Source organism: Anser anser (assembly GCF_964211835.1).
Source record: "Anser anser genome assembly, chromosome: 1".
In the NCBI taxonomy this organism is placed as follows: Eukaryota; Metazoa; Chordata; class Aves; order Anseriformes; family Anatidae; genus Anser; species Anser anser.
This window is the reverse complement of record NC_139720.1, coordinates 119,802,652-119,819,464: the sequence shown is the minus strand read 5'-3', so window position 1 is coordinate 119,819,464 and position 16,813 is coordinate 119,802,652. Positions and strand designations below refer to the sequence as shown.

The following is a 16,813-nucleotide window of genomic DNA, read 5'->3' as shown; positions in this document are numbered from 1 at the left end:
CATGTGTATCATCTGGGTTTGTTAGCGGAAAAATATTGCTGCTAAGTGAGTTACATTGTTCAAATTAATGTTCAAGCAATATGTTCAGAGCACAGATTACACGGTGCTGAATCTGGTTAATGATCTGTACAGGTTTCAGTACAGTGGCAGTGTCAACATATTTGATATGGTGGAAGCTTTGTTCTCGCTGTTTTGTACAAACTAAATTTTCCAGGGGAGGCGTTTATCATTTCTTCAAGGGAGAAGCTCTGATAGACGAGGAATGTAGACTTTGCAGGGAAGGCTTAGGTACAATCTGGAGTAAATTGACAGAAATCTTTTGGCATTATGTACTTAAAGATATTCAGCACAGAAACTGTTTGTTTGCGAGTACTAGTGTTTTCTTCAGTAGCCAGGGAGTTGATCTCATCTCCTTCAGTAGATGTCTCGGTGTGGAAGACGTAGCAATAAGCTTGAGGAGGAAGCAGTGAGAATCAGGGTTAGGCAAAGACATGAAACAGCTGACATCTCTTCCGAGGCGTACCTTGGGTCAGTTGCATCATTGTGCTGCAACTGTTCCTGTCCTGTTCATCCTCACAGTGTAAGATGTGAACTTTCTCAAGCGTGGACTGTGGCACCCCACCCTATCTCATCTGTCATCTCAGCTGGGACTTCTAGTTTCTACTTGAAAGCAATCTACGTGTGGATTCAGCTTGAAAAAAATCTGCCTAGTAAGAGCATGGGACTTTTTAGCATATTCCTTGAGATAGTGTAACAAGACAAGTAAATGAGATTTCAGATAGCATTTCTTAAATAATTACTTCTTATTTCCAATTCAATTCCCATTGCTTGCTTTGTTTTTTGTCTCCTTCTTGTAAATTCTTCTTGCACTCTAAGCAAAAGCAAATATTGCTTCTCAGAGTGCTTGAGATCTCAGATGTTCATGTAATTTGAAAGCATTTCTTTGAAGCAAGGGAAGCAGGCAATTAGAAAGGGCTATTTACAAAGAAGGAATGGCCAGAAACTAAGGGGACCAGGAGCTGCAACCAAAGTTGTTTACCACTTTTGTGCTGAGCCTAGTCAGAGATAAGATTCAAGTTATGGGAAATGTTCTCAGAACAAATGTAAAAGCACTTCCAAGCTGAGGACTAGCTCGTGGAAAGAGAGTACCTCATCGTTGAGCTTTCCCAGCTCTCTTCTATTCATCTGTGTTTGGAGAAGGTAAGCTGTGGATTCTCTGTGTGAATCGACTCCGCGTGTTCGTATGTTTTCAGTTGTGTGGGTCTACTATATTGGGAATCACGTACTTGAAAGCTGGTTTGACTTTCCTATCAGCCATTCCAAAGAAGGATACATCCTCTCCTCCCTGCTCCTTAAACTGCTGAGAAGTCTGATAATTAGACTTCTGTGGAATTGCAACATAGTTTAGGGACAAAATGGAGCAATTCCCAAGGGGACTCAAGTACATGCCTATTTTATAGAGATAATTTAGATGATGGCCCCATCCCAACCACTGGAGCTTCTGCGGTGCTTCTCACAAGTCTCAGCATGCTTTAAAAAAAAAGCCAAGGTTGCCAGGGAACAGACACAAAGCAGCCAAGCAAGAGGCCAGTGGTCGAGTTAGAAATAGAACCCAGAAGCCCATAGTGTCAGTGCATTCTCTCCTCTGTGAGTGACCCCGCGTTGCTCTTGTTGCACAAACATCAGCTTCCTTTCATGATAACCTGGGGAGCTGGGAGCAGCGTGAGGCCCTCTGTCTTAGCATGGGAGCCAACAGGCTGCAGCCATCGTGCTGTCCTTTGAAATGTAGTCAGTCCTGTAGCAGCAGCTCCCTGGGAATCAAAAGTTCCCCACACAAGATGAGCTTTGTGTGATCGTCAAGGTTTTAGGAGGTGTTCTCTGCTACTGCTGGTCTGGTCTTCAGTGGTACGTCCTTCCTTGACAAGATAGGTCCCTTGCTGTAAAACTCTGGGGGATTCTGAAAGGAGTTAATCATGATTTTGAGATATGCTCAAAACCACTTGTGAAATGGAGGCGGGTTCACACTGTATGCTGCGGTACAAGACAGCAGTCCCACGACTAGTAGCACATAAAGAGCTGTACCCTGCAGCACTGCTGAACTTTCTGGCATAAGCTGTGCTATAGCATCGTGACTGTCTTAAGATGGAAGCATCAGGACAGCAGTGTCCTTGTTGATGTCTGCTTGATTAAGGGTGCTTCAAGACCATCTACCACACCATCCGTCGCTTCTCTGGGGGCTTTTGCTAACTCAGTGGAGCCAAGACTCTCTCCCTAGGACGCACTAGAGGCCGAGTAACTTCATGTTTTTTAGTTCCAATACCAGAATCTCACTCCCATATTAGAAAGGCATCATACTGTTTTGACCAATTCGGCTTCTGATGTTAAAGGTGCAGCTGTTTAGAAATCTGATTGTTCTCAATTCAAGCCCATGTGGACAGACTGGGACACCGTATACATGTTCACCCCTACCTTAGGTTCAGTTCCTTCAGCTACTGGCATTGGATCGGAGATGAAACACATCAGTGGAAACCTTTAAGAGCAGGTTAGATAAAGACTTATTAAGAATTACATAGATATATTGTGCTCAGGGATAAGGGATGTGTTTCCAGGTGGATGATTCAATTAGAGATCCACATTTTTGTGTGGTACATAGTCTTCTAGCTTCCCTGGCTGTTGAGTGATTTTCCTTCTGCAATCACCAGATGCTCTGTGTTGAGGGATTAATTCTGTGCTAGGTTTAACCTCCACCAGTGTTTACGTGGGATGTTATATCGCCAGCCGTGAAGTTAGGGATCAGTAACCATTTATTGCCATTTTGTGCCATTACACTGTCTTAAATCTGTTTTGTTTTCCTTTGGTCTTCCTACTAAGCCCAGAAGCCTGTGCCTTCCTTAGAGTCCCAAAGATCTGCCCTCATCCTTCTGAACCAGGGAAGCCTTATTTTTTCCCCAAGCTCTTCAGCCACCATTTGCAACCTCCACTTGGTTTGGATATTTTTGTACATCCACCTGCTTTCTCTAAAGCCAGAAACTTCCTATTGTTTCTCTTGGTGTAGTTGCAGGGCACTTGCCAGGGGCAAATCCGTGCCTCCAGATGAGGAGTTAGCAAGGCTAAGGTAGGATCTCATAAGTAATAGGTTCTGTCTGAGCTACAGGAAGATTGCTGTTCAAGGCTTTTTTTCCCTACAGAATTATTACTGTAGGTTATTTAAACATAGCTCCTCCAGGTTGTTGAGCTCTTTTTACTCAGAGCAGTTATCTGGTGGAACCGTAATGGATATGGCTGTAAAAATTTGCACGTAGTCCTCAAAAATAGCTTTATGAGCGATTCAGCGTCTGAATTCTTAGCAGTTCAGGAGAAGATGTATGTTGAGAGATGCTTTTTTTTGCGCTTTTTTCAGTAGTATAAAAATACCAGAATGCAATGACTAAATAACCTCCAAAATAAGGAAGAAGCTAGTTTGTATGCTATGTTTAATTTTCTTTACCAGAGCATGCTGTATTTTTAAAATTAGACCTGGATGGGATACATTTTTCCTTTTACATGGAAGCTTTCAACTTTTATTTTTTTTCCTCCATACCAATTCAAAACATAGGATTTAGATGGCAGCATCTTTCATTTAATATTAAGTTTGGGTTGTTTGTTAACTTCAGGCTATTTTTTGTTCACTGTATTAGAAATCCCATTAACGTGTCTTTCTTTCTAAATCCAATTCTCAAAATACACTATTTTCAAAATAAACTATTCTCAAAATACACTATTTTATTCTCAAAATACACAATTTTTAAATGCCCGAGGTTGACATTTTGACATTTCTGAACCACCTCATACAATGGCATCATCTTACACTTATTTTTTTTTTTAAGAATCAGCATATTCTTTCAGCCACAAAACAGTTTTGTTGAAGAATTCCTGAGCTGCTCTATCATCGTTTCATATCAATGTGCCACCCCATTTTCTTCGTCATATCATAACCAGAAATTTCAGTATGGGGGTGACATCGATTCAGACTCGGATGCTCTAACTTCAGAGCTCATGAGTGGGCGTTCTCTGACAACAGGAACGGGGTGAGCTGCTGTACTCCAGCAAGCAGCAGGTGCAGCTGTGCTGCCAGCAGTTTTACCTTGTTCACTGTATTATTTTGTATGTTCATTTTACAAAGTTAGCACCAATTTAGGAAAGTACAGCCTCAGCAGCCCCCGTGTTCAGTGTATGGATTGTAGAGGATATCGAATTTATAGCCCTGACCTGCTCTCAGAAATATAGTTAGAATTTCTACTGGATTTTTAAAAACTGAAGTGGACTTTTCTACTTTGGACTTTTCTTTTGTGGTTTTGTGTACTATACAGAGCTGATTTTGCTGAGGCCTTTGAGGCCTTTGCTAGAGTTATAACATCTTGGTTAATGCTCTAGCAAAGCAATTTTCCAAGCATGGAGGAGATGCATGGAGGCAGCGTTTCCAAAGCATCCTAGCTCTTGACATACCTTTGCTGTTTTCTTGAAGGGAAATTTTCCTACTGGTGTTAACTGTGAAAAAAATCAGTTCAAAGTGCACTTCTTGAAGCAACTTTTATGATTAGGTGTTCCCATAGGGCAGCTGAGAACAGTCTTTCCTCTGTTGCTTATGGGGCTGAGTTAAAGGATGGGACTTCTTTAAGTCTTGAATTGAAGGCAGCAGGTGTTTGGTAGTACCATTGTTATCTGCTGCTGTGAGAAGCAGGCTTTTCTGTAAGACCCAGGCTTTTTTTGGGTCTGCTACGGTGGGGGAAATTTATGCCTTGGAAAAAAAAGGCAGCTCAACCTTCCTCCAGCAAGCTGTGGCATAGGCTTTGTTCCTTGACATCAGTAGCAAAATGGGAATAAGATCAAAGCTTTGGCTCTGCCTGCTTTTAGGATGTGGGAAGAACATGACAGATCCCAGTGGCGCATCCTGATCTGTGAGGATGTGAGTTGTGGTGGGTGAGGCAGGGAATGCTGGAGACACTAACTCGTGGGGGAGGTAGTAGGGATGGCAGCTGTGTCCATTGGCGCTGGTACAAGCTGGCTGCTGACACTCATGGGCTAGCGGGAGGATGTGCTCGATCAGCTTTGTGGGTAGAGAAAATGTCCTGGATTAGTGCTGACAAGAGCTGGGGACAGAAATACTGTGAGAATGGAGTGATGGATGAGAGTCCCTCCTGGGATTTCTGTGCAGAGTACCCCCTTCTCATGAGCAACATACCACATTTTTGCTTTAAACATCCTTATGTATCACTTCCCACTTCAGACGTTTCTTGGTTTGCTTCCCAACATGAGGGTTATTTAAGCCATTTTGAGTCATTTAACTTGGGATAATTCAGTTTGCCTTGGACAAGGCTTCTGCACATTCAAATGCTTTCAAAACTTTCTTCAGTTCCAGTGTTCATGTTTTTATGTGGAGGCATGTGTCACATGTACTGCAGCTACTCATGTTCCTGTGTATTTTGGTGGAATGAAGCAAGGTCAGAGGAAACCGGAGGCCTCAGAGTGCACAGGGGTGTAAGTCACAGGACTGCATGAGTCCCAGCCTCCAAATTTCTTGTTTCACCATCTCTCTCTCACCTTGTTCTGAGTTTTAACACCCACAGGGCTGCTGTCTTAAATTCTTCCAGACCATCTTTTTATCCCTTGTCCTACCTTGTCACTTGTGGGATATACCTCTTTTCCATCACTGTATTGAGTTTATGTGGCAAGGTTTTGGCAGTGGGGGGCTGCAGGGGTGGCCTCTGTGAGCAGAGCCCAGCAGCTGCCCCATGTCAGAGCAGAGCCAGCTCCAGCCGGCTCCAAAAGGGACCTGCTGCTGGCCAGAGCCAGGGAGCGACGCTGGGTGGGCCTCTGGGAGAGCAGAGTTAAGGAAGGGGAAATAACACCATGCAACAGCAGCTGGGAAAGAGGGATCAGAAATTATGAGGGAAGCAGCCCTGCAGCCCCCCAGGTGAGTGCAGCAGGAGGGCAGGAGGTGCTCCAGGCAGGCAGCAGCAGTTCCCCTGCGGCCTGTGCAGGGAGAGGCCCCCGGTGGAGCAGGCTGTCCCCCTGCAGCCCATGGGTCCCACACGGAGCAGATCTCCACGCTGCAGCCCGTGGAGGAGCCCACGTGGAGCAGGTGGATGTGGCCTGGAGGAGGCTGCGGCCCATGGAGAGCCCCCGCAGGAGCAGGCCCCGGGCCGGAGCTGCAGCCCGTGGAGAGGAGCCCACGCAGGAGCAGGGGGTCTGGGGGGAGCTGCCGCCCGCCCGTGGGGGACCCGTGCTGGAGCAGTTTGCTCCTGGGGGATGGACGGACCCCGTGGTACGGAGCCGTGTGGGAGCAGTGCTGGAAGAGCTGCTGCCTGTGGGCAGCCCCCGCAGGCTCAGTTCGGGAAGGACGGCATCCCGTGGGAGGGACCCCACAAAGCGTCAGGGACTGACCCCAGCCCCCATTGCCCGTTCCCCTGTGCTGCTCGGGGGGAGGAGGTGGAAGGTGGTGAATGGAGGGGGAAGGTGGTTTTGTTTTGCTTTTAGTTTCTCTCTGTTTTAGTCTGCTAGTGATAGGCAATAAATTGTGTTCATCTCCCTATGCTGAGTCTGTTTTGCCTGTGACAATAATTGGTGAGTGATCTCCCTGTCCTTATCTCAACCCTTGAGCCCTTTGCATCATATTTTCTCCCTCTTTTCTTTGAGGACGGGGAGCGAGACAGTGTTGTGGAGTTCAGCTGCCCAGCAGGTTAAAACCACCACAGTCATTTATTTCCTTTACCCAAGTGGACAGTCCCTCTTGTCATGCTGTGGTGCTCCACTTGCCTGCCATCTGTAGCAATGGAGTAGTGAGCCACCAAGAAATCCATGTGGCATGCAATAAAACACTGAGGTCCTGCAGCCTCTTGTTCCATGTTTGTATAGCGTCCAGTGGAGTAGTGTCTTATCTGAAGTGCTATACAAATACATAGGATTGCTCATGAGTATGGAGGATTAACTCTATGATTCATACAGATTGATGCTAATGAGAGAGCTTCTTAGGGAGGATGCTTCACAGCACTTTGTTAGGCCTGCTTTTCCTCTTGTTAGTAATAGAAGAAGAAATAATACAACATTGTTTAGTATGTTACATTTGCGATGTACTGTTCCGAGGCTGCGCTTGGAAGATACAAAATATATGTGCAAGGGTAACATGAGAATGCACCAATTCATGATGAGGAGTAAGGAGGATTAAAAGAATGCTCAATTTGCAAGACATCTAGATAACTGGGGCTTCTTGGACTCTGGGAACTGGGTCAAACCAACCTTGCGGTTTGGACTGAGACCAAGGGCTCAGAGAGCATGCGTGAAAAGGAAAGGTTAAAAAGTTCAACTCTGATGAAGACATCTTACTTCATCCCAACGACCACCCGGACGACCACCAGAGAGTAGTACGCAAGTGCAGAAGGACTGATAAGATAATTAGCATACGAAGCGAGGCTAGGTGGAGCTAGGAAATGAATATGCATAGATGAGTTGTGAAACCTAATGCATATGTAGTATCTTAGGAGATAAAAGAGAACTAAGAAAACACATCAGACGAAGTTAGATTTGGGCAGGCATGCCCCTAACTTCCGGCGCCTAATAAAGCACCTTCATATAATCACTTTGTGGATTATGTGTCTTCATGAACGCTAACATTTTGGCGACCCAGATGGGACCTCGTGGGCACTGCTGAGGCGGCTCGCGAACTGATCACGCTCCAGCCGGCACCGAGGAGTTTCTCGGGGAGCCATCGGCCGCGACCGACCCCCGCTGCTCACAACGTACCTCTGAAAGGGTAAGAAAAAGGTGCTTTCTGGTAATCGGTACCGATCTGGTCTGGGAGCCTGCCGGTCAGACGCGGCGAAAGCCACGCACGGTTGGGCTAGGGAATTCCCGTGGTAAGCCTAGGCGCCGTCCGTCAGACAGTCGCGAAAGCGCTGCAGGTTCGGCATCAGTGGTCTGGTTTTGCTGCAGGCTCAGCATCTGGTTCGGTTCGGTAAAAGCTATAGCTGATAATGGAAAAACTTAAAAGTATTCTGGGCGGTAATGCTTCGGTACCGCGATCCTCCCCTTTGGGCTGTTTACTAGCACACTGGAAGGAGGGGTGTTTCGGGCAGGAGTTACGAAAGGGTAAACTGGTTGATTACTGTAATGTTTGGTGGCCACAGTATGAACTAGAAGATCAAGAAAGTTGGCCAGAAAACGGAACCTTACAGTACAATACTATCTTACAATTAATGTTATTTTGTGAGCGAGAGTGCAAGGGGCCTCTCTGTGTGATTGCGTGATTGTGTTGTGAGTGAGACGCAGCATCGCTGCGAAGCGAGTGCGGAGTTCCGATCCGCGGTTCCGTATTCTCCGCGAGGGGAGCGGCCGGAGATGAACGAAGCGCATGACAGACCGAAAAGAAGTGCTGCTTTATCCAAATGTTGATTGGTGGTGCCCAATACACGGGCCCGGCGGTGCATCTTGCAATCCTATTTCGTTCTTAAATGTTTTGAGTGTGACAAGGAGGAAGGTGGGAGCATTATCTAAGTAACAGTTTAAAAGTTTCGGTATATTTGCGGTGGTGTTTGGTCGGTTTCCCAAGTATCGGGGGAGGGGGGCTGACTGATTATCAAAGCGGTAGAACAGAGAGCCACTTCTTTGGTGGTTCGGGCCTGAGCCCTGGGAATTTGGTAAGAAGGGGGAGAGCGAATTTATTTAGGCCTCAGTACCTTTTAAACCCCCGTCTTGATGGATAGACAGGAGTGATTCCTTGTTTTGTGTAGGCTTACTAACAAAGTGCATGAGAAAAATTAGCATTCGGCTTGAAATTCGGCCTTGTTGAAATGTAAATTTTGTGGAAAAGGTGGTATTGTTTGTCTAGAAGACGGAAGGCTGAGTGCTTCAGGTGTTTTTCCGAAGTCCTGTGGATTTACGATTGGAACGGGGGTCATTAATAATCTGAAATAGTGAAGTTTGTATGTGGAGTTTAATCCCAGAGAATTGGGACATTTGAGAAGACTAGGAAAACATAGTAAAAACCTGCAATAAAAAGGTTTGCGTGGAAATTGAAACAAGGGACAGTAATTAATATAAATAAATAAAAGGGAATGGGAAATCAAGGAAATGGGTAATATCCAAAACAAAGACGTTTTAAAGAAAGCCTCCTTGGGTGTATATTGGCACATTGCAAGGATATTGTCGGAAGGGGGAGTGGGGGGGGCGCGGAAAGCAAGAGGATTTCCACTAAGTATTGCAATCAATTGTGGCCAATATATAAACTAAATAAATAAACTAAATGGCCGCTTTATGGATCAATCGACTATAACAGTGTCTTGCAATTAATGTTGTTTTTGAGGAGAGAAGGAAAATAGGATGAAATGTTGTATACTGATATGTTGTTTCAGCATCTTGGAGGGAAAAGGTATGGAATTAAGTTGGCCCCTGACTGAGCCTTTGGTGTTGGCATTAGAAAAGTACGGGCTGGAGGAAGATAAAGGAAGTGTTAAAAGGATTGTTGAAGGTGTTAAAGGTTTTGTGGCATGTAGTATTTAACAGAGCTGTTTGAAGTTGAATGAGCAGGGAAAGAGGATGTAGGAATGTTAATAGTTCTGCCTCAACCCGAGGCTGAGATCTCAAAATCGCGGTGTGAGCCCTCTGGGGCAGGGGGACCGTGATGGGTCCGGGAGAGTTGTCGTGGAAACAGAAAAGCAGCTAACTCTTGAAACAACCTGAGTTCCTGTGTGAGCTCAGATTGCCAATGGGACCGCTCAGGGAACTTTCAACCATTGCATTCCCCTGACCGACCCCTTCCCCCCCCCCCCCCCCCGAGACCCTTACCACCCCGGAAATTATGTAAATACCAAAATCTGGTTAAATTGGGAATTGAGAATCTGTTCCAACAAGGTCCAAAAGAAAACCCTATGGAATTTTTGAATTTTTGGACCAACTTTGAAATGCAACGAAAAAAAAAAAAAAAAAAAAGACAGAAAATTTGGACCTGGCTTCAGAAAACAAACAGAGGCAATTGGCTAGCCTCTTTCTAGGGCAATCAGCCCCTGATATCAGAAAGAATTTGTCTTAGGCTGCAGGATAAACTTACAACAGTCAGAAATGACGGGGACCTGGGGCATCTACCCTAGCAGGTCCACTAGTTGAAATAAAGCTAGGAAACGAAGAGAGAGGCTTGAATTTTTTGTTGTTGTTGGTTACAGGAGCTTCTTTCTCTGTGTTAATTAGTCTGTAAATGTAATAGGAGCAACATATTCAGTGTTAAATAGTTTAAAAGGACGATTGGGAACTAAGACAACTACAATAATTGGAGCCACAGGGAAGGAGGAGGAACGGCCATTCTTACAACCCCTTGATTTGCGTTTTGGGGGTAAGGAACTAACCCATGAATTTTTGTATGTACCAGAATGCCCGATTCCACTCTTGGGACGGGATCTATTAGCTAAATTAGATGCAACAATAACCTTTGAGGATGGAGAATTAATAATGAAGGTACCTGAGTCCAAAGTAGGACAAATCCTAATGATCAAAGATAAACCCTTTGTTAATATTCCAAGAGAAGTAGAAAATGCAGTTATACCAACAGTATGGGAAACAGATATACCAGGGAAGTTGAAACTGGCACAACCGGTAAAGGTGGAATTAAAGGAAGGAGCCAAACCTGTTCGAATCAAACAATATCCACTTAAGATAGAAGCTAGGCAGGGGACAGTGAAAATTATTGACAGATTTCTCAAACATCAGATTCTGGAAGAATGTAAATCGGAATATAATACTCCAATTTTTCCAGTAAAGAAGCCGAATGGTGAGTATAGATTGGTACAAGATCTTAGAGCAATAAATGAAATAACAAAGGACATTCACCCGGTAGTGGCTAATCCTTACACATTGTTAACATCTGTGAGAGAGATATATAAATGGTTTACTGTGATAGATTTAAAGGATGCCTTCTTTTGCATACCTCTTGATAAAGATAGTAGAAAATTATTTGCCTTCAAATGGGAAAACATATTGAAGTTTTTGTACCACATATGGTAACAACTGTTTTAGAACAAAAGGGGGGCCACTGGTTATCACCCAGCCGAATGATGAAATATCAGGCAATACTAACTGAACAAGATGACGTAACCTTGAAAACAACTAACCTGTTAAATTCAGCAGTATTTCTAGGAACTGTTCCAGAAGAAGGACCGTTGGAACACAATAGTGTGGAAATAATCGAACATACCCATGCCAGCCGCGAGGATTTGAAGGATGTACCCCTTGAAAGGTATGACTGGGAACTTTTTACTGATGGTAGTAGTTTTGCGGAGAATGGAACACGATATGCAGGGTATGCAGTAACAACCCTGAAGACAGTAATTGAAGCAAAACCTTTACCACCTGAAACATCAGCACAGCGAGTGGAACTGATAGCCCTACCTCGAGCACTGGAACTGAGTAAAGGAAAGATGGTAAATATTTGGACAGATTCAAAGTATGCTTTTGGAGTAGTCCATGTTCATGGAGCATTATGGAAAGAAAGAGGGCTGTTGTCCTCACAAGGAGCCAATATAAGCTATCAAGAGGAGGTGTTAAATTTGATAAATGCGGTACAAAAACCAAAACAAGTGGCTATTATGCACTGTAAAGCTGATCAAGGAGGAACCTCAAAAATATCAGAAGGGAATCGGCTGGCAGATCGAGCAGCTCGACAAATTGCTCGGGAGGTGTGGAATGTAATGGCTTTGGTACCACTCAAGGTAGGCCCCACTTGTCTTAATCTTCCCAAGGAACCAAGATATTCACCAGAGGATGAGAAATTAGCACATCTCCTAAAGGCCCGAAAGAACTCTGATGGACGGTATGTAACCGCTACGGGCCAGGTAGTAATACCCCCCTTGGTGATGCGAGAAATACTTCAGACAAGACATAATGAGTGTCACTGGGGTGCAGAGGCAATGGTAACATTTTAAAACGTAGCATTATCTCTACACATATGTTAACAATGGCAAAATCAGTAATGTCAAAGTGTGAGATTTGTCTGAAAAATAATCCAGTAGCAAGAAAACATGCTGAAATGGGAAGAGTTAGAGTAGGAATAGAACCAGGAGATTACTGGCAAGTTGATTTTGTAGAGTTACCTAGGACTAGGGGATATAGGTATTTGTTAGTAGGGGTTGACACCTTTTTCAGATGGCCAGAAGCCCTTCCCTGTCGCACCAATCAAGCTAAAGAGACAGTAAAATGGTTACATAATGGAAAACTATTCCGAGGTTTGGGGTACCATTAGGAATATCCTCGGATAGGGGGCCGCACTTTGTTTCATCTGTGGTTAAAGACGTAAGTCGGCTATTAGGAATTTCTTGGAATTTACATACTGCATGGAGACCCCAATCTAGTGGACAGGTAGAAAGGATGAACCAAACTCTAAAGGGACAGATCAGTAAAATCTGCCAGGAAGCCAAAATACAATGGCCACAAGCTTTGCCTATAGCTTTACTGAGAATAAGGATAAAGCCAAGGAGTGGAATGTCAGTAAGCCCATACGAGATTACGTATGGAAAGCCTTATGAATCCCCAGAACCAAATCCTAATATGCATATAACAGGGAACCAGGATGTTTATAATTATGTATTGTCTCTTGGTAAAAGTTTAGCTCAACTTCGAAGTGTTCTGGTGTGGAACCGACCGTTGGCACTGGAAAATCCTGTCCACAACATTCAGCCAGGTGACCAAGTGTACATTAAAAACTGGAATGAAGAACCCCTGAGAGAACGGTGGGCTGGACCTTATCAAGTATTATTGACTACTTTTAAAGGTAGAAGGGGTGGATGCTTGGATTCATTATACTCGGGTGAAAAAGGTTCCCGAATTTTGGTCAGTGCGAGCAATCGGAGATACAAAACTACAGATGAAGCACGTATAACCATACAATGTTGGGGTTCTTAACAACAGTAACGATAACAGTAATTGTTTTGTGTAAATACCTTGTAACTGGGTTCCTAGAAATACCAGAAAAATATAAGAAAGAGGAAATATTCAGAGGAGAAAATGTTACTTTGGAATGTGGAATGCACAACGATAAACCAATAACAATTAGCTCTCTACAGGTGGTCTGGGAAAAAAATAAGTGACTCCGGACAGAGCCAGGAAATATACGTAGACACAACCAGGGACAATACAGGATTGAAGGCTGGATGGAAGGGGAAGGCGTACGTAAGTAAAACCATAGAATTGGGCCAACAACTGAGAGGAGCTACCACCTGAACCCTGTTTAGTGTTACTAAAGTCAACAAAGGAAATTACCGGTGCGTGGTAACACATGAAAATAGCACAGATTACGGGATAAGAGAGATATTGGTATATCCGAAATTGGATAAAGGAATATTGGTAGCCCACTGAAAAGGATCTAGAAGAAAAAGAGAGGGCCAGGCACCATGGACACAAGTGGTACAGATCCCACCTAGGCAACCATCAGAGAATTTACTGGTAGGATTGATTAAAGATTTTGCCATAATGAAAGGAACTGATAGAATTACTGCTTGTTTGCCCATTCCAAAAGCAACAGGGGACCCGCTTGAGTGGGGTATAATAACCTCCCCACTGCCCCAAGTAAAAGGAAATGAAACAATTCAATGTAAAGAAGTGAAAGTTTTAGAGAGGATAAATGTTACACAATACTATAGGAAACTGAGCCCCCAACATCAAGGTCTGAATGTGAAAAGAAGGAGAACTACCATTTCATAATGATAGGCAGATTTAAGAATGTGGAACAGTGTTATTACGATGAACTACGTGTAGTAGAAGGAGTTAGAGAAAAGATTGTTTGGGAATGTCAAGAGAAAAATGAGCCAAAAGGAATGAAAGGGTGAGATAGTGATTGGACAGTAAGTTTATTGCAGAAATTCCAGTATGGAGGGAATACATCATGGTGTATTAAATGGCAGGGAAAGCAGAATGGAACTGATCAGTTTTATACAGTAAGCCGGGTTGATAGTAGTGGTAGACAAGAGTCAACAAAGGTAGCTTGGTGGACTTGTGAGAAGAAATATACTTGCGACAGTAATAATGAAGATATCGAGCACTTACTTCCGGTATTGATAGCTCTTAGGGCAGGATGTGCTTGCCGAGGAATTAAGTACAATTCGGAAAGAAATAGCCAGGCTAGTCAAGTCGCAGTGGATTGTAGCTATAGTACCATACAAAGTCCAGGACAATTTGTATGGGCAGCCAGTGATGGAACTTGGACTACACACCCGCCAATAGATGGGGAAGTAAAAGAAATAACTCTAGGACTCCCTCCCCACACTGCGTCCAATATGGAAAAAGTCTCCTTTTAAGGGAAAGTTGGAAACCCTACAAATTAGTAGGGCAAAAAGAAGTTTAGAAGAAGGGGCAGATGAAGATATATGGCATGAACCCTCGGATGGAGTAAAATTCAATTGGGCATTAGAATCTCTATTTGCAAAGGTAGCTACTTATCGAAATAGGGAAATGATTTATAAACTTACAGGACAAGTGAGTAGGCTTGCGAGAGCCACAAAAGAAGGCTTTAGAGACCTTAATATCCAACTACAATCTACAACTAAAATGGTGCTACAAAATCGATTGGCATTAGATACACTGTTATTAAAGGAACATGGAGTATGTGGATTTCTAAAAGATCGTATTGATCATTGCTGCATCCACATTCCAAATGTGACTATTGATGTAGAACATGACATAGAACAACTGGCTCGAGTGGAACAAGATGCAGAACAGGAAGAGAAAGATATGACAACAAGCTGGTTGGATAAAATTTTTAGTGGATGGAATATTAGTAACTGGGTTAAGTCCTTACTGGAGACAATAATTATATTGGTGATTGTAGGGGTACTAATTTGGTTAACATTTATAATGCTGAAAAGTCTGATTCTAAGGAAGACAACCTGGAACCGGACAGTGATGCAAACTATTGCTCGGTAAATGGAACCACATCCTCAATATCCTCCACCGGCATCTAACAACTTTGGATTTCAGAGAAAGAATCTGAGGAACCCAGGAGGTGAAATGGAATGAAAACCAAATAGACAAGATCAGTTTCAGATCAAGTGAACCCAACCAGAAGAGCGAATGTAACATAAAGCAGAAGTGGTGGACTTATGAAATGTTGTGACAATCCTAATCTTTGTAATTTCCTTGATTCTTAATGATGTAATTTTCCGTGGTTATATTATTGGTGAGCACTGAGTGTAAAATATTTTAGTTAGTTAGTGAAAGCATTTGCCCTCCTTGAAAGGAGTGAAATGCTTTCAAAGGGGGGAAATGTTAGTAATAGAAGAAGAAATAATACAACATTGTTTAGTATGTTACATTTGCGATGTACTGTTCCGAGGCTGCGCTTGGAAGATACAAAATATATGTGCAAGGGTAACATGAGAATGCACCAATTCATGATGAGGAGTAAGGAGGATTAAAAGAATGCTCAATTTGCAAGACATCTAGATAACTGGGGCTTCTTGGACTCTGGGAACTGGGTCAAACCAACCTTGCGGTTTGGACTGAGACCAAGGGCTCAGAGAGCATGCGTGAAAAGGAAAGGTTAAAAAGTTCAACTCTGATGAAGACATCTTACTTCATCCCAACGACCACCCGGACGACCACCAGAGAGTAGTACGCAAGTGCAGAAGGACTGATAAGATAATTAGCATACGAAGCGAGGCTAGGTGGAGCTAGGAAATGAATATGCATAGATGAGTTGTGAAACCTAATGCATATGTAGTATCTTAGGAGATAAAAGAGAACTAAGAAAACACATCAGACGAAGTTAGATTTGGGCAGGCATGCCCCTAACTTCCGGCGCCTAATAAAGCACCTTCATATAATCACTTTGTGGATTATGTGTCTTCATGAACGCTAACACTCTGATCTCGCTGAAGTATCACCTGTGAGCTTTGACAGTGTCATTTGCTTTAGGAAATTCCAGGACTATCTAAATCTGTGTTTTAAACCTCCTCCACACACAGAATCCAGCTGTGACAGCCTTGGGATCTGTACCCTCTTGCTCCAAGCTGCTGTGCCAAAATAGAAACAGGCTTTTCCCTGGACAGGCTTTGTCCTGAGATGATCTCTCAGTTTGTGAATGTGTTCTGACTTGGCAAAAAAACAGCCATTTGAAATATTCAGCGTGACAGCTGTGAAACTGTGTGCACTGTGGTCTGGTGACTGACCGGAGGAGTAACAAGTGCCCTCTGCAGAATGACGCGGTCGGTGCCGGAGTCAGCCCTGGCAGCGCCAGCCTCGCTGGTTTGTGAACACATCACCGCTCTTCTTCTGTAGCTCAGACATGGAAATGCTGCTTTTGATGTGAGTTAGAGAAGCGGGAGTTGTGAGATGAAAAGCAAAGGTCATAAAATCCATCAGTGGCCCGGGAATGGACTGGTGTTTACATGGCACCTTAGATTTGTATAGCCTTAGGCGTGCAAGGCTAAAATAGGATTTGGCTGCATTTGTCTTTATAGGGGCAAAGTGCTCCAGTGACCTTCCTGGTCTGTAAACTTCATGTTTGATTCTTATCGATTTACAGGTGAAGAACCAAGTATTTGAGCTGCAAAGGCATGTTACCCATTTGCCACAAAAAACATTTGTATATATCTCAATTAAGTCATTCTTCTTAGTGAAAAAGAAAAGCCAGCACTTACCACAAATCCCATGACAGTGCATTTATGACAGTGTAAGTTAGATGAATAAAGGTATTTGGAGGAAATTTCTGTTAGCTCCTTGGCAGTTACCGTAGTGAGTACTGTATTGTAGAAATATATATGTGATTTGTCTAAGTTGGAGTTACTGCTGGGCCCCCAGT

General features: G+C 43.7%; 1 long non-coding RNA gene across 1 annotated transcript; it reads left to right on the top strand.

The window, feature by feature from the left end:
• The first annotated feature begins 7,060 nt into the window (after positions 1 to 7,060).
• LOC310892888 lies at positions 7,061 to 15,836 on the top strand. Its single transcript, XR_014578566.1, has 2 exons — positions 7,061 to 7,789; positions 11,152 to 15,836. It is a non-coding gene; the product is annotated as an uncharacterized lncRNA (long non-coding RNA).
• Positions 15,837 to 16,813: the final 977 nt, after the last annotated feature.